Consider the following 19,491-nt stretch of genomic DNA (forward strand, 5'->3'; position numbering starts at 1 on the left):
CTCCTTTTTAAACTGTAGCGACCATAGATACAAGAGCTTTTTCTGAAGCATTAGATGGAACACCATGTGAAGGCCATCATTAACAAATGGAGTAAATTAGACACCACAGTGACATCACCAAGAACAAGGCGTCCCTCAACAGCAACAAATAGACCCAGAGACAAGACAAAAACCTATAAGGGAGGCTGCCAAGAGTCTTACGGCAGCATTGAAGGAGCTGCAGGAATATCTGGCAAGCAGTCAAGATAGTGGGAATCATAGATCGCTCCAAATACCAATCTATTTGTACAAAAGGCCCGCGGGGTTCTGTAGGACAGCTGAAAATGAAGAAAAATTTCATCTTCCAGCAAGATAACAACTAAAAGCACAAATCTGTGTCAACAAAAAAAAAAAAGATCAAGGCTTTAGAATTATTTGGCTAGAATCCAGATTAAAAGCGTATCTGGGCTTTCACTGGACAAGGCACCAGTCTTAGTTATTATGTTATTACCTTTAAGACATATGGTAGGATTTAATATTTGGAAGAAATTACTGACCTATAAATTAATGTTTAAAAGAACAGTATCAAAAAAAATCTTGTTCAAAATATTGTGCAATTCAAACTCTCCAAAAAGTTATGTCCCTGATTTGCAAACCAGGTAAGGATTCCAGTAATGTCGGCTCTGGACAACGGATGCATACAGATGTAGAAATCTTGACGAAAGGCTGTTGCCCCTAGGCTCGAGGCGATTCTCCTAATTTATATGCAGATCTTGTAGGATTTATTGGGAACAGAACATCCAGTAGTATTTAGTAATGGATATTCTGTTCCTAATAAATAATCCTTTTTCCATATACTAGCATTTCAAAATTGCAGATATTGAGTGCTGTATTGTTAGATTCAGAGAGGGGAAAAAAAAAAGAAGAAAAAAAAAATAGCATTTCAAAACACATATGCTAAAGCGTGCAGAATAATTTTCCTGCTTTTTTCAAATTCTTAGGGCATCTTTTTTACTACTCCTTTACAATCAGAATCAGGTTTATTGGCCAAGTGTGTTGACACACACAAGGAATTTGTAAGTAGCTGTTAGTTACTCTCAAAGTACAGACATAAATAAAAACTATACACTCAGCTTGGACTATACAAGACAAAACAGACAATGTGAGACAATATAGACAGTATACGTATTAATTTTATTAATTTTCTATGATATACAAACCTTAGCAGGGAAGATACAGTATGCCAGAACACTGCTAATCTATGGATTCCCAGTTTGACACAGAATCCATATCATGCTTTTTAACTATACCTTAAGTAGAGTGACTTAATCACTGCTAAATTGAAAGTCTCAATGCTGTCATAGATTACAAAATTAATTGATAATAAAAAACCCAAACCCTATTAAAAGCAAGAAATAATTATAATACATAGGTAAAGACACCTGTCCAGTTGAGATGGTTTGGGATGAGTTGGTGATGTTTTTGATGTATTTGATCAAATTCTAATAATGAATCATATCATTCAGTCCTTTAGTGGCATTTCCATTTGTATGTGCTAAAATCAATCACCATGTGATTAGAGCAGAGCTGTGAGGTCCTGGGGCAGTTAATAGCACAGTGCATCTTGCCTTGGTTTGTATTACGCAGGACTTTGATTGATGAATTTATTGATTGAATGGTTAGTTGGTTGATTGACTGTCAGGAGCAAATTCCTGAAAATGGGCATACTGCTGACCACGGTTCGTGTAGGTGCTTTGCAGGATTATTGAAGGGTAGAGTGTGCGTGATAAGCTCTTCATGTGAGGAAGATTATGCACCGAAATACATTTCAGGCATATAGCTGGAGCCTTCACCTTAGTGATCCAGACAAAGATGAAGTAAATGATATTAAAAAGGAAGCCCCTCAGTATCCCAGACAGGGTTTTTATTCCACAGATAAAGCTGTTGTGTGATTAATAAGAGATGCCAACAACTGCAAAAATGGCCTGGAATTGTATATGGATAACAACCGTAGTGATAGAGGATATTAATACTGGCATTTATGATTCTTCTAAAGGATGTTCTTGTGATTTTAGTATGAAGAAAGACATGCACCAAAAAAGCTGTGGATTTGCTTAAGATGACTGTGATGTCATTTGTGATTTATGTGGTGGGATGTCATTGTTTTGAATTCTCTTAAACGTGACGCAAACTATATTTGAGCAAAATGACCTGGAAACAGATTTTTTCCCCCTGTCTTCAATCTTGCCTTCTGCAGTCCATTCAGATTATAGTTAGACACAAGCTGCTCAAAATGTCTAATACACGACTGCCATCATCACATCATCATCATCATCATCATCGTCAGAACAGAAATAAGGGCTTATACACAAACTGCTGTAGAGACATTATTGTGCATTTTTTAAATAAATAAATAGCTTTTTTTGAATTGAAGTGAAATCTTTAAATGTAATCTTTTTCACTGTGAAATCTTTTTTCTGCCTGAGAAAAATTCAGTTCTGGAACGCGTGTAGTGTTCAGAACTACAATATAGCAGTAGTAGTGTCAATATTTTACTTTGTGAAAGAGAATTTTTTTCACTCCTTTTGGTGCCTGTTTGTAATGAAATTTGGTGTATGTACAGTAGTATAATATATCATATATTTATGATGCCTGACTGCAAAGTGTCTTATTGAAAAATAAGTGTGTATAACATTGTGTGGCATCCTGCACAGTAGGTAGGAGAATTTTGGAAATGTCCCAGAAGCCTCCCATGAACACACAGAAGTTTCTATGCCATTGTTGATGGAGGTAACCAAATAGGAACCAGGCAGATTATACTGTTAGACAGCATAGGATACAATGAAAACAATACAAGTTTGGCAATTCGCCTTTTGGCAGCGATTACCCAGGATTTCAATTAGAATGGAACCATAAACAAAGGGCAGGATGAGCCAAGGTGTCTCGTCCTGACAGAATTTTAAACAGAACTCCTAGAAGTTGTGATAAAAAATATCCATAAACATGGAATTTTTTGGCACATCAGATGACTGCGTAACTGTGTGTTTTCTGGCAACACAGTTTATAGATTAACATACTGTGTCCTTGCAGTATTTTTCTACTATCCAAGATTTCCACTCATTGATTTCCCTATTATTTACTACTATGTGCAACATTATGTTAGGTAATAAAGCAGGTAGTGAATGCAAAAGCAGAAAACTGAAAGCAGGCAAAACCAATGATAAGTAAAAAACGTAACCATAGCCTGAACGTGAAAAGTATGATAATGTATGTGATATTCATTATATCATATTATATTACAATTATATATTATATTATATTACTGGTCTGCTGATAGCTAAGAAAAAAAAAAAAAGCAGTGTGAACAGCGGATTTGGCAGTTCTGTATAACTATCGTAGGCTGTGTAAGTTATGATATTAGAATAGAAAAACTAATATTTTTTTTATATTAAAAGCTCGATAACAAAACCATTAGGGCTGAGAATTGCCTTATATCAAAGGATCTGATCAGTGGTATAAGAAGGATGATGATGGACACTCACTCATTCACACATACACACTTACTCATACAACTGCTTTATTTATGATTAAATATAACATAGAAATGTGTCAGAATTCACACGCCCTGTAATATGCGCGTATATATTCCCAGGGTTCACTGCACTTATTTGATGATTGTTGATATTGTTGTCTTTAATGGTTCAACTGTCCATTAATATCACATACATTATTATCCTTTCACGTTCAGGTTATGGTTACGTTTCTTTACTTATCATTAGTTTTGCCTGCTTTTAGTTTTCTGCTTTTGCATTCACTACCTGCTTTATTACTTAACATAATGTTGCACATAGTAGTAAATAATAGGGTTAGTTTTTTTTCCTAAAAAATGAAGCATGAGAAGCTGTAACACGATTAAAAAGAAAGACATTAAATTTAATTATACCCTAACTTGTTCTTTAAGTCTATCAACTTTTAGTTTCTCTTCCAAAAGCATTATGGTATATGGTAAGAGTTAATCATTATAATCCACCTTTTGGTTTATTACAATCTCATGATGATGTGTTCTGGATGCATCAGCAAAGCTAGCTGAATTTTAATAGCCTCATTAAAAACTCAGAGCAATTTGTCACTGTTGTGTAATCACTTGACCTGACTGCTTCACCACTGCTACACTATACAGACAAAGGTTTGTGGACACCCCACTATGATTCTATTTTTTTATGTCTCTTTCCACATTTAGTTCCCTTTTGCTGTTGGTATACCCTCCACTGTTTTGGGAAGATTCTCGACCAGAATTTGGAGTGTGGTTGTAGAGATCTGTGCTCTTTCAGCCACGTGAGCATTAGTAGTCAGGTACTGATGTAGGGTGAGGAGGCCTGGGTTGTGTTTCAATTCATTCCAAAGGTCTTCAGTAGAAGAGGTCAAAGCTTTATAGCAGGTTACTGAAGATCGTCCATGCAAACTTATGTACTGACAACCATATCATCTTAGAGGTCACAGTGTGCACAAGAACATTGTCATGATGGAGCAAGTTTGGGTCACCTTTGGTCTCCATGTTTAGAAGAATGTGCTAACAATATGTTCTTTCTATACTTTCTGAGAAGTTTTCTTCAAGAATTCATCAGTCAAAGATGAGTTTTTTGAGAAACAGCCTCAAAAGAAGACAAAATACCAAAACCTGTATAAGAGGAAGGAATGTAGAACAATTGTGACAATTGAAATATGGTTTGTCTGAGTAGAGGAACAGAGGAAAAAGCTCCTATACACGTCAAGTAAATATTAAACTAGCTTGTTCAAAAATATTCCATTTACGGCCAAATAAATTAATGTAAGCATTGATCCATTAATACCACATTTGTATCGAATGTATCAGTACTTTAGGATCGATCTGCCCAACAGTAGTATGTACCCCATGGTAGCACTGTGTAAGCACTGTGTGAAATTTGTTCTTGGTTCTGCAACTGGTTAAAAAAAAATAATTCATACACTAGACAAAGTAACCTACAGCATCTTCTCGCTCAGCAAATGTCTGAGGGTTTACTTGTCTGGATGACATTCTGGTGCACTAAGAGCAGATTGTGCCCTCTGTGTTGTTCAAAGCACAAGGCATTCTAGTTAGCTCCACAATGAATTCTGATGTCTGAGTTCTATCTGTGGGAGAAATGATGGAGCTGTTCTTTACTGTCAGCAGTTTTAGATTAGTGAAAAATCCTTTTTAGCCCTAGGAGATTATCAGAACAATATTCATTGTCCGCCATTGTGACCCTCCATAATTAGAAATCAGACCATGTTCAGAGTTCACAAATTCAAGCGCTGTGCTCAGGGGCATCCCTCAGCTTTGTGAAGGCTGATTAAATTCCAGTCATTGACTTGGCGGTTAAAGCAGGGGGAGTTAGATTCACAGAGCCGGCCTTTGATAGCTGTCTCTCTGAGTCGCCATCATTAATAAGGTTCAGAGCAATGGCCTGCCACATCACTTATGCCTTTAATTTCTTTGCTCACCCAGACACAAAGACTACCGAGTCATATAAACTAGAACAGAGCATGATCCTTAGTGGTTCATGAGGCATCTTTTAAATATACCTTATCATTTCATTATAGCTGACACTGCCAATTTCAGGGCAATGTACCAACATGATAAATTAGAGATGTCAGAGTATCCAAACAGCAGTCTGAAAACAATTATCCTAATAGTTTTATATACATTTTTACATTAGAGGTTCAAAGCCAGTGGCTGGAACACTGGCTGTCTCAGTTTTCCAAGAAACTGTCAGGGACCTGCAGCTTGTTTATTCAGCTGACAGCATCAGAGCTATAATTGCCCTTGCAAAATATACATTAAACTAAATAAGGAGTTATAAATAACTTTTCTGCTTGTCCAAGTGTTAAGTCCAGTCTGTCCAGTTACTGTTTGTTCCTTTCAGGAAATCTCTTCATGGTTTGAGCCTGAATTCTACCTGAGAAACATCAGCATTTTGTATAAGCCCTATCTAGGTTAGAATTTAAGGTTATTTGTTTATTTATTAGTATGTATTCTTTGTCAAGTATATAGGTGGAACTGAATATAGGAAAACTAAAAGCTATTGCGCTCTGGTAATTGTATATTTCTTCTAAACAAAAACAAAGGCAACCCACATAGAGTTTTTAAAATTAATTTTATTGTATTAATAAGTTATATCATATTACATTTAGCGGGCACCATTATCCAAAGTAAACTACAATTATCTTATTTATACAACCGAAGGTTTAAAGCCATGCTCAAGAGCCCTGCAGAGGTATATTGGTGGTGGTGGAATTTGAACTCACAACCCTCCAACCAGAAGAACAATTAGTACTTCACTTATTTATAAATGAAGAATATTAACAGAAATTGTAATGGTGGGTCACTTTTTTGCCTTCTATTAATGTTATGTTTAGCACTTTGATACTTTTGGGACCAGAAGTTAAATTTGGCAAATTGTACAGTATAGCCATGTAGTCATTAGTCATTAAGCATAAAGATAGAAATACATTTTTCTACAATAGATTTTTTTATTTCATGATTTAATGATGTACACAAACTCACTACGTAGTGAATATCTTCGAATAATGATTTTTATTGGCTGCTAATGGGTTGTAATGATATATGTACATATGTCCTGAGTCTTTCAACACATTTCTACACTCTCCAGCAATGTCCAATATTTTTATAGGTCCCTATAAATGTACAGATGTCACGGGAAAGACTATTAAATAACACTAAATGCAGAAGACGTGCCTTGGATTTTCTCGGAACATTGTGCTGTTGTGTATGTCACTATGCTCCGGGTTTGGTGTGAATTGTAGACATTATTGGGCTAATGTGACACAATGCAGTGGGAAATATTTGACAGTTTGTCACCAGTGCTATGAAGCATTATTGGAAATGATTGGTTTCTTATGCATAAATGTGATGAAATTTGAATTTTCAAAGCCAATACAGATTGGACTCTATTTACTAATAGCATGTCATAACCTCTTGCATGTAGTAATACAAAGAAATATCAGTACTGCTGTAAACTTGTGGCACATTGCTATAAACTTTTCTTTATTTGCTGTAGTTCAAAAACTTATTACCCATTAATTCTATCATTTGATCTCTTATGCTAAATAAATAAATGAATAAATACAATTTATGAGCTATTTACAATGGCATACTGATTTTAATCATACTATACTATTATACTATTCTCCTGGGCAACATACTGAATAAATGAATGAAATAAATAAATATCTACTGCTCTGTACCACAGTTTGAATTATGATAACTACATAGTGAAGTGGCCATTGTGGGATTGTAATTAAAGGCAATGACCAGAATAGATTAGGAATAGATACTATATATTTTTTTTCTTTTGAAAACAAACACAAGCACAAGCCCTTTAGGTTTCAAATAGTTTCTCTGAGCTTCCTCAGCTTTCAAAAGTAAAATAAGAGCAAACGTTTGCAGGAGGTTATTAGTATTGATGGCACTGCGGTGTTTTAACTCAAACAGCAGCCTTACAGTAGTTTTAAAAGATTTGGATGTGTTGTAAGGTTCGGGACCGTCTGGCTGCTACAGTTACACAAAGCGATTCTGTATCCTTTAACCATGCTATGAACACTAGACAGTGCAGTAGATGCTGCTGTTGAATGAGACAATCAGTTCAATCAGGCCAAGTCTGGAGGCAGCGTCTCATAAATCACACATGCAGCACAGAGCTGCCAAATACTGCAATCATCAAGCTCACACTGCGGTGTCCGTGCACCAAATAGTGAGCAACCACATCTCCATATTCATACACTGACTCCTGTGATGGCCTGGTGCTTGACCTCACTGCATTATCGATGCAAAAGACTTGCCGTGGATTCTGAACGGGGCGAGGTGAAAATCTCTGCTTAACTCAAGTCAGATAATCTTGACATCTATTTATTACAAGGCTATTGCCAATACATCCTGAAACATACTGACCAACAATGCGTAATTAAATTCTTCAGAGTGTCGCTATGATAAGAAGTGATTAAAGTATGCTTTTTTGTTTAACTGATACTTTCTGTCTACTTGAAAAGTACTCTCAAATAGACAGGGTAAGAATTGATTTTGGTTGCTGGGTGCACTTTGAATTTTAATTGGACAACGATGTCTGCTTTGTAACCCGTCATCTTAACTGATTGAATTAGACCTTATACGGTTGGAGGACAATCAATTATTGTCAGAAAAATTAACAACTGAGACAGTCAAATAAGTCCCGTGCTGGTGGAAATGAAAAACAGCAAATCCTTCACTGTGCGTGGACTTGATCTTTATCTGTGTGATTTATTGATGCGCGTTTCATCTTGACCACGTCTCTGAAAGGGAGCAGAACAATTAGCTTCGATTGACAGGGGGGTCTCGAGTCAACAACAAACTTTTATTTACACTTTTTTCCAGGTAAATGTGTTCAAGGACATAGAATACTGGATTTGCAGAAAATGGAGGAGAAACAGTGGGAGTAGGTGGAAGGTTTAGTGGATAAGGGAATGTATATTATATATATATATATATATATATATATATATATATATATATATATATATATATATATATATATATAAAGAAGGAACAGAGGTAAACTAGCAACAGGGTCATGGGCAGCCAAGGCTCACTGATGCATGTGGGGTGGGGAGTGAAGGCTGGCAAAATGCTGAAGGAATTAATGCTGTTAATTTCTCTATTTCCATATATTTTGCATCTAATATCTATAATAATATAAATAGATACATCACCAGGGGCGGCGTAGCACAATTGTAGTATAGCATTTCCTGCCCACGTTCTCATGTATGATCTCACTGACGCCCTTTGTCTTGGATAGTGTTGTGATTGATAAGGTAGATACTGTATGCTGCCCCTGCCTGGGCATGTTTGCTCTTTTTTTCTCTATCCAACTAATGGCTATGGCATCATCAGGATGATGTCTACAAATTTTTATTTCTGAACGTCCAATGCAAAATGATCTGAATTATTTCCTGATTGTTTCTCATGACGCTTTGTCAATAAAAAGCTACTACAGAACAAGTAAATATCTTTATTGTATTTAATCCGCAGCAGCTTCTCATTATGATTGTATATAAAATGCTATGGATTGCATGCAAATGATATTACAGTGTTTGTTGATGTGACCAAAGAATAAGAACAAGCAATGGGGCATTCACACTGGAAGTTTACTGATCTACTGAAGGAAATGATTCCGAGTTCTCTAGAGGATTTTGTACCTGTTTTGGTGGCATACTTAATGCGCTCTGCATAACCTCACTAACACAGCTGCTCCTAGCATATTCCACTTCATTTAACTTCCTGCCCTGTCCTAAGTATGCACTTGGGGCTTCACGGCACTCGCTAATCATTTGTAGCTATCAGGATTGCTTTATTTAGCACTAGTGCATGCATGAAAGGAATGAGTGTCATGGTTCCAGCCCAGAGATAGCTTGAGGTGGGCCAGGTGGGGCAATCAGCAGTTTTGTGTAATGCCATGAGTCTGAGTCTGGGTGAACTCCATGCAGCCGGGTTGTGTATGTAATCATGGTTTGAGGACAAGGACTGCAGAACTCAAGGTGTGGAACACTCCCTTGATGATCAGAAGATGTCAGAACAATGCACATCCTGACTCTAATATTAGAAGCACGCTAGTACAGATAGAGGAGCTATTTTAAAGTTAGTTTTTAGATATTTCTCATAATAATCACTATATTTTGGCCCCTTGTGTTACTTGTGTAGAGAATTACAAATTAAAACACAGATGGCAACCATGATGGAATATAAGGTGCATGATACTGTATCAGGTTATAATCAAACAAGTAACAGATCATTTGTTTCACAAGGATTACAAGTCAAGTTTATTTCTATAGCCCTTTTTACAACAGACATTGTTTAAGAATTTTAAGAGTTAAGGTGAACGATGTGGATTTATCCCTGATGAGCAGCCATGGCGACTGTGGCAAGGAAAATCTCCCTTAGATGTTATGAGAAGAAACATTGAGAGGACCCAGACTCAAAAGGGGAACCCATCCTCATTTGGGTTACATCAAGCTACTCCTGGTTTAAAATTGTATTTATTTAGTCAAAAAAAAAGGTACAGTTTTAATTGACCATTAAAGATGCATAATATCCTGGAGTATATGATTTATTTCCTAATAATTCACCTCAGGTTAGAAACGTCTATAGATTTATGTATTTGGCTTTAAGAAATGGTATATGTTGTGTAAAAATCTTTAGCAATTTTTGATTTGTTTACTTTTCATGCAGAAAAGATTTCCCATTGTATTAATAGTTTTTGATTTTGAGTGTCTTCCATCCGATTTTTTTTTCTCTATTCAGAATGTGTTCCAAATATTTGGAGACTCGAACTGAAAGAAATCTTCAAGCCAGTATTATGAATCGAATTGAATCGAATCTGTAATGTACCGCTACTCCATGATTTATAGCGAAACGTCTATACAAAAGTCTCTTTGCTGTTCCTTTACAGGCTGTATAGTCGCACAAAAAAGATTTGCAGTACTACACCGCATTTTAATACAAACTGATTGCTTTAACCTTTATCGGAACTCAAAAGCAATTCAACAACTTATCTAAAACCCGAGAAAGCTGACAAGTCTGACAAGTCGTTTTAAACACTATCTCAAATTTATTGTTCTGCATTTTAAAATTTTAAGCTCACACTTTCTTTTGTTATGGTTTCTGCAGCGGACCAGATAGAAGAGAGCACCTCCCGGAGTGTCTTTATACTGACAAAAAAGTGCAAAAAGGCTTTTCTCACAGGATATAATGAAGTCTTTACTGATGTCAGTTTTGGAGCTGGTATATAGTATTGCCTGAGGTTATTTTTAACTAGTCATTTTATAGAAAGTAAAATGCAACAACATCTTTCCAGTCTTTTACACACACCCAGTCAGAGCACAATTACTGATATGATGGATTCACACAGGACAGCAAGAAAGTGGCTGTGGGAAATGGCAACCAAGAAAAAAAAAGATGGAAATGTATTTTAATTGCCATTTTGGAACAGTCAGCAGTCACGTTTTGGTGTGTAATAGCTTAGTGAGGAAAGTTTAGCTCAGTTGATTATACCGTTTGCCTGCTTTTTTTTACTCCCTATTTCTTTTATTTTATGCAGTGTGTATTTGCAGTCTATTAGTAGAAATAATTACCTGAACTGATGTTGGTTTTTCCTGTACTTTCAGCAGGAGGTTTGGAATCAGGATGTCATTTCTGCAATTATTGAATTATTCATTCCAGACAGTTCAAGAATACAGAAAGTGGCAGCATGAGTTGGTTAAACATTTTTTGAACTTTTTTTTCCTACTAAAAGTTTCCCTTTGTATTTCGTTCATTCACCAGCTATAAATCATGATTTAGTTCCCATGTGTTTTCATACAGGACTGTCTGATTGACAGACGTCTTCTGTCTGCTGTTATATCAAAAAAAGAAAATTACAGAGAAAGCAAAAAGGCAAGAGATCACACCCCGCTCACCTCATGGAGGGACCATGAGGACTGTCTCTCCTATATTACATATTTATCAAGTCAATATCTATGCATCTCTGCCCTCGAGCTGTTTAATATATTATCTATTCAGCATTTCATTGCGAGGCAGGTTATGCCCATAGAGAATAACTTGATTTCTAATCCAAAAACTTGAAGCAGACAAAAAAAGAAATAGAACTGTCCAGATCTGACCAATAACACAAAACCAGAAATGATTCGAGTGGTTCACGCCATGAACAGCTTTTTTGTCAGGAGATTGCGGGTTGGCATCCTGACAAAGATGGGAGATAAACCGATGTAACCGACTACGCAGTATACGCAGATTATACGCAGATTGACAACTCAGAGCTGTGTGCAAAGTCAAGAGAAATGCATCAACAAAATGCTTAGAAAAACTTATAAAAGAATTAAGAGCTAAGAGAGTGTACATACTTAAACTTGACTCATATGCTGGACAAGTATGTTGTTGAACTATGTTGGTCAAGCACATGGACAGATGAATCATCTGTCTGGGTTCAGGTTGTTTTTGTTTTATTGTTCTCATTAACAGAGTGAGTATGTAGATTCCCCTTAACCATGTTCTTACAAAAATGACCACAGTAGAGTCAATATCACAAGAATGGAAGTTTTATGACTTGTGTTTGATAGAGATTTTGGTTACTTTCCATGGGAACTTCATCTGGGGAATTTTTAAAATATTTCAAGTTGGAAATTTATGGCAATTAATAGGAAATGTGGGGAAATTTATATTAAGATAAATATCAACATTTTGTTTTGTCATAAGCCGACACCTTCAAACTAATACAGATTTCAATAATGACATTTTCTTTCTTTGATTTAATTGTTTAATTCTGTTGCACAATAAATCTTTGCACAAGATGTTTTAAACATACGTTCATGTAGTATTTATGTAATTTACATAAATACTCTCCAAGATGGACATTTTTTGACATTATTTTGTGTGCAGGGGGTGTTATCCTAAGGAGGTATAATTTCCATTAATTCCAATGGAAAGTTTTTTGCAACCCTGGTTATAATGACACATTTTTCTGAGTGTCTTATAAAGGTTATGCTAAAACCTTTATTTTACAATAGGGCTTCTATTGAGTAAGGGTATAGTTAACAGAGCAGTCGATTATGTTTATTAACTGGGAAAAAAACACACTACACTTTTCACTTCATTGACTCCCTTTAAGTGCACCAGAAACGCAAGTTCAGTGCCGTTCAGTTTAAGGTTTTGCTGAAATCTGACCTGCAAAGATGTGACTGATGGAAGCCTGGTTTACCTAAACATGGTCAAGTTTTCTGGCCGGTGTTACAGGCATGAGGACGATGTCCATGCCTCAGCTGCTCACTGAAACTGGCAGCTCCAGAAAGCAGCTGCTCTGCACTCCAGGCACGTCACATCAGCATGGCCAGAGGAAGCATTCAGTAGCCTCGATGCCTCAATAAGTCGCTTCTGTTGTGCTGTGCTGTGCTGTGTCTTGCCTTACATTGGTTCACTTGCTGGTCTTTTCCTTATCTTTCCTTTTCATATTATTTTATTAACTTGATGCATAGTTTTGTCTCTCTGAGTTTGTATCTTTCTCTATAAAGCAACACTTTTTTTTCTTTGTTTTCTTCCTTTCCCTACCCATAAATATAAATTACTATACTCTTTGCCTTAAAAATCAGCAATCCACTGATCCATGTCTACTGATGTTACTTATGGCTAGTACACAGCATTTATTGTATTCATTGTTTCTTTGTTTTTTTGCTCCCCAGGGTTTTTAATGGAGCCGTTTTCCCAAAACTACTCAATAGAAAAATGTGCAAATGCTACTAACTTAATACTACTTAATACTAAAACATATTTGCCAATACAAACTCTGTCTTGGGATTTGATTGATGTTCAGGCAAAAAACATTTCTTGTTTTGATGTGTCCAGCTTTGCAGCCTTTACAGAATACGAATAACACAATTGCATAGATGCAATTGCAGTGTCTCCGAGTGTCAAAAATGGTACATAAAAATACATCTTTGTGAAAATGAGAAACAAAATGTCTGTAGGCCAGACATGGAATGGAATTTGCTGATGCCTGAACAGTCTGAGATTTACACTATAGAAAAGTGCCAGTCTCTTCATAGTCCTGGTAATTCCCTAATTCATGTTTTCCATGCAATGACAGGCAATAATGAATGTGCATGAGCATGAGTGCATGGTAGTATACCCTTGGTGTAACGTCGGTATGAGTAACTCACCCTGCTGTATCCACCTGAGCCGCTGTATTTTGGACAAAGGCGGAATTCATAAAGCTTTATCAGTCTCTAGCAGCTGGCTTTGGCTTTCTTTGCTCCTTCCTGGAAGTTTTATGCACTGAATTCAAATTGCCTCTTCAGATCAAGGTTATGGAATAGCCTGATAGTAAACCAAATTCCTACAGAATTCGACAGAAAGCTGAGCTGGTCATTAGGCCTGGCAGCACAAAACAGATTGACTGGTGGGTTGCAGATCGGTGAAGCTGACTGCAGCTTGCTATGTAATTTGCCTCAACTCACTCTGCAATTCTATTAATTAAAAATGAAGTCTAACAACACTGTATACATTATCTAAAGGACGTAATAATAATAATAATAATAATAATAATAATAATAATAATAATAAAAAAAAAAAACGTATGTAGTATTATAATGTCCAATAATAACTATGTAGTAATTATATACTGTAAGAAATTATATTGTGGTCAGTTAGACAGTATCAGCCCTGTTTGTGTTTGGTGCCTTGGCATGCTAAGAGTCGGACACCACTACTACTGAGTAAACCTCTAAAGCAGAAGTTCTCTGTGTTTTTTTTTTTGTTGCCAAGGAGCTGTGGAATAAACTCCATGGACCCCCACATAATCAAACTTTTATAATACTTATTCATTTATTTATCATTTAAATGTGGACAGTAGTATTTTGGATTTTCATTGTAGCCATTAAAGCATTTATTGGGCCTTCGAGTTGCTGACTCCAATTTCAGTTGTGAGCATTAGAGGAGATAATAAATATACAAATATCATCTCTGAAATAGTGGCTCCAATAAAATTCTGTCCTAAAGCAAGGTCCACTGTGGTGAATGATAGCAACAGGAAACAACAGTAGTGTTATGATGGTTAATTATCTCCTTACTGAGTCAATCCTTGTTTGCGAAATTGCCATGGTGATTTGTAGTTTGGACTGCTGAGAGGAAGTAGAAACACAGACCACAATTAGCAAACAAAAAAAATGCTTATTGATTAAAACACACCACCTACACTAAAAGCTTGGTCGTGTTGAATTTGTTATGTTGTTATTTGCAGCTTTTTACAATTATTGTAAGGGTCAGAATGAATGATACAACTAAATTATTGAGTTAGTAGACCAGATTTTAATTTACACATTTCCCAGGACCACCTGTGTGCCTCTTGCAAATGTAAACTTTGATGTATGCATGAAAACTCAGCCTTGACTCAGGGTTTCCTCTGTGTTCTTTGGTTTTCTCCCCTCGTCAAATGACATGATTACATTTTTAATTCATCCATAGTGTGTGCGTCTGAGTCTGTCTACATTGTTCTCTGCCTTGTACCCCGTAAACCTATATAACTCTGGACATGCTTCCAGTCTTGTATGTATAAATTGATACAATCCTTTACAGCAGGTTCAAATATCCTGTCTTTAAAAAATATACATTTTGGTATAAATCATAGACATACAGCATTTATGAACATTAAATACAAAACAGGGAACCATCAATGCAACACATGCGTTTCATCACGGGTATAGTAATTGCATATTTTATAATATTTTTATAATTCAGCGTGCATTAAATCACACTAAAGGTGATTGCACTAAGCTGCAATAATCCTTTCTAGATTCCTTTCTAATGGATCATTTAGTTAAGTCATTTATGCATTATTAATCATAACAGAACCCTTTATTTATAAGCTGTTTTCATTTTGTTTTGGAATGAATGTGTAAAAGTGGAAAAACATTGTAGTAATTATGGATTATTTAATCAGAGTAGCCTGTCTACTCAGTGTTTTTTTTTTATCAATCAATCAATTAATCAGACTATCAAAGCATTATTTTACATTTTTTAAAGATGATGTCCTGAGCTTTCAGAAAGCATGGTTATTAGCATAATTGTCCATCTAAGATTGAGACATTATATCAATTAAATTTTAGGTCTCAAAAAGGTAATATGATGAAGGTATTGTAGCAGCCAACTGTCTATACATAAACAATCCTTACACTTTGTGACGACTGGCTAATACCACAAATGACATTAATGATACACTACTAATATTACATACTAATAATACATTAATGAGTAACCCACTTCAATAATTGAATGACTTTTCCCCTTGAATAATGAGAGTAAGAAATGAGAGCACACCCAAAAATATTTAAGTCTCTATAAAATAATTAATCCAAAAACTACTATATAACAATTTGTTTTTTAATTTGACTCAGTGCTCTTTTAATTTGTTATCTATATGCTAGCGTATGTGCATCTGAGCTCGCAGCTGGTAACTGAAGTTAAAATAGTTCAAGAAAGTTTGGGCTTGATCCTAAGAAAGGAATTCACGACTCAGACTTCAGGGCCTAAAGGAACAATAACAGGCTATGCTTTTATATAAAAATATTACAAGCTGTGTACAGCAGTATAGATCACAGTGTGTTATTTTTTTATAACCACACCAATGTGCCAGTGAATAAAATGTTAAAAATGACTTTATAGTTAGATTTAATGTTGTGGAATCTCTTTGGAGAAATTCTCTCTCCAAAAAGTTCCAAATTCCTGTATGTATCTGCATTTATTAAATAAACCATAAAATTTTATTTTATATATATATATATATATATATATATATATATATATATATATATATATATATATATATATATATATACACACAGTATACAATACATAATGACAAGTGATTTAGGCTAAACCTAATTTGCATAATTTGTGTGAACAAAGCTTTCAACATTCTTTCATCACAACAGGAGTCCACCTGCAAGTGGCTGCTTCTAAAATTTTTGTATCGATGTAATTATAATATTAAATAATTGACAGCCACAATCTTGTGTGATCATTTGAGCATTTCACATCAAATGAACTTTGCACTGCTAGTGCTAAAGTTATATGAATGTCTTTTGGATGAAAGGAATTTGTTCAGCAGGTATCTTCTAAGGATAATGAATAATTAGGGACTGATCATGCTGTGGTCTTTTCCCACAATACTGCAGCAGGACAGAGAACCATGACTTCAGCCATGTAGCTTGCTATGGGAATGTTATTTTGGCCAGGTGAGGACATTAACAGGTGATACAAACAAGCACAATATTAAATAGACTGATGTGAAGTGTGTAAATATAGGGCCTGTGTTGAGACCAATCTGATTAGAGATTGTTTTATTATCCACCCTTTTACTTGCCTTTCAGTCAGAATACATAGATGCCTGTAGGCAGATGAGAATGTTAAATTATAGTGACAAGTATTTAGGGACACACTATATGTGCTTTTTTAACATCCAATTTAACATTTACTCCCTATCTACTGTTTTAATAACTATGACTCTTCTTGGAAGATGTTCCACTAGATTTTGGAGTGTGCTTGTGGAGATTTGTGCTCATTCAGCTACAATGGAGTTAGTAAAGTAATGTGTGGAGGCTAGGAGTGCAATCCATCCAGAAGGTATCTAATAGAGTTGAGGTCAGAGCTCAATACCAGGCCACTTAAGATCTTCCATTCCAACCCATGTAAACTATATTTTCATGGAGTTTGCATTGTGCACAGAAGCATTGTCATGCTGGGACAGGTTTGAGTCTCCTAAATTAAGTGAAGGGAAAGTTTAATTCGAATGCACCCCAAGATATCCTATGCAATTGTGTGCCTCCAATTTTGTGGTAACAGTTTTGTGAAAGAAGCACATATGGCTGGAAATGTCCTGTGGTCCAATACTTTGTCTTTATAGTGTATGTGATTGTGATGTTTGATGGAAGAGCTGAAATCTAAAATAAGTCAATAGATTGCTAATTAAAATTTGGGTTGGTTGAGCAATATATTATATCAAGTATGTGCAATGTCAAGAATAATGTAGGGGCAAGCTATTTTACACACACACACACACACACACACACACACAGAGAGAGAGGCAGCTGCAAACAAGAATTATTCAATCAGCTCAAATACAATCTAGGAAGCATTTTACTCTCTTTAATCACCTGATAACAACCAGACAATGATTAACTGCATAAATCTACAGTCCAGTCCAGGCTGATGGACTTCTGATCCGACGGGCATGAGCACCCTTGAGCTTCAACTGCTCAGTTGTATAAATGAGATAATTGTCGGTCCATATATTTTTCTTCTCTGCATCAGCGAGGCAATTGCTTTAGGTTTTACACAGGTATAAAACGATCTGTTTTAAGTCATTTGCTAACAACAAATTAGCTGAAATTTGCTGCCAGGAGCTGGAATGGAGTAGTGCGGTAGCCCATTTCTCCATTCTGTATTGCATGCATGCAGAAATAGGACAAGACAGAGACACCACATATTAAGGTGGAGAAGTAAAAAAAAAATGCCTTTACATTTAAATGCAAAAAAGGGTTCGCCCGTGATAGTGAAAACAATAAACAGTGGAGGGAATTTGAGGGAGAAGGATGGAGAAACCACAAACAAACAAAATATTTACAAAACAGAGCTCATCCACACAGGGGGTGATAGTGGACCTTGTGGTGCTGTTTGTGGAAATAATTCATTGATGATAAACCAATACAATATTTATCATGTTTTCCTTTGTATTTCACATACCTCTCATTTTTTTCATATAACATATACACACCCCCTCCCTCACATACACTGAATGTTTAAATTCTAATATCTCCTATGTAATGAGAAATAAATTATACATTTCCTCAAGACAATCAAATAATGTATGAAGAAGTAAAAGGAGTTTGAATTGCAGTCCTGTCTTTGTGTCTATAGTTCATCTTTTTTATTTTTTTCAAGAATATTTAATTGAATATGAATAGCCTTCTTTAAAGCTAATCTGTCTTCTGTGCAACACTGATAGGGAACATTTCTTCTTTATTCTTGTTCAATGCACTCTGAGAATGCAGACCATTTTTATTCAATTATAAATAATAATTTATACCCCCCCCGGTAGTATAATATGCAGTACATTAGTTTTTTGAGCTTTCAATATACAGCTTCCTACATGTTCAGCTACTCATCTTGCCCAGCTTCTAATGGTCCCTGGTGTTGCTTTTTTCAAATAGATGTGTTAGGAATACTGAAGTACTACGTTGTTTTTGATGCAACTGAGTGATTCAGAGAGAGAGAGGGGCCTCCTCGAGGCTAAGGCGTAGCATGTCACACTGATCCACAAGGCTGCATTGGCAGAACTCTAACTACAGCCAAGTACATGTAGGATTTTGTTTCTTTTTTTTTTTTTTTACAAAAGTAAAAAGTAGCATGACTTTCATTAAAAAGTTCTGTAATTAGGAATATTTTCCTCACTAAAATAGGGCTTTTCCTCTGCTGATCACTCAAAAGTTTACATGAGTAGTGCACGACGGATGTGCTGTAGTAAAGGAATAAAAATGAAATATAAAGATATTTAATGCACATCTAATGCTTTCATTTTTTTCCCTGAATGTCATCGCAATATTTCAGCCTGTAGTAGGTTTGTCTCGCTCACTGGCAGCAGTTACAATACCGACATTATAAAAGCTGTATCCCACATATTGTAGGAGTGACGATCAGATAAATAAAAAAAAAAATAAAACTGCAAATAAAAGGAACATACAAGGAATATGACAAAGTGTGTGCAGAATTGCTTCTGGTGTGAAGTAGAATTAATCGACAGTGCTTTATTGTAGTTGAAGGCTTTTTAATGGAGTTGTAATTATCGTTATTGGAAATGCATTATCACACTTTTGTCCTGCGAACTTCACATCTGCCTGACCAAATTGTAATAAAATGTG

General features: G+C 35.7%; 1 protein-coding gene across 5 annotated transcripts in view; it reads left to right on the top strand.

Annotated features, from left to right (window-relative positions):
* The window catches only part of grik4 (glutamate receptor, ionotropic, kainate 4), a 439,025-nt gene that overhangs the window by 91,935 nt on the left and 327,599 nt on the right, over positions 1-19,491 (top strand). The window lies entirely within an intron of this gene.

The sequence above is a fragment of the Silurus meridionalis genome, chromosome 12 (genome assembly GCF_014805685.1).
Source record: "Silurus meridionalis isolate SWU-2019-XX chromosome 12, ASM1480568v1, whole genome shotgun sequence".
Taxonomy (NCBI): domain Eukaryota; kingdom Metazoa; phylum Chordata; class Actinopteri; order Siluriformes; family Siluridae; genus Silurus; species Silurus meridionalis.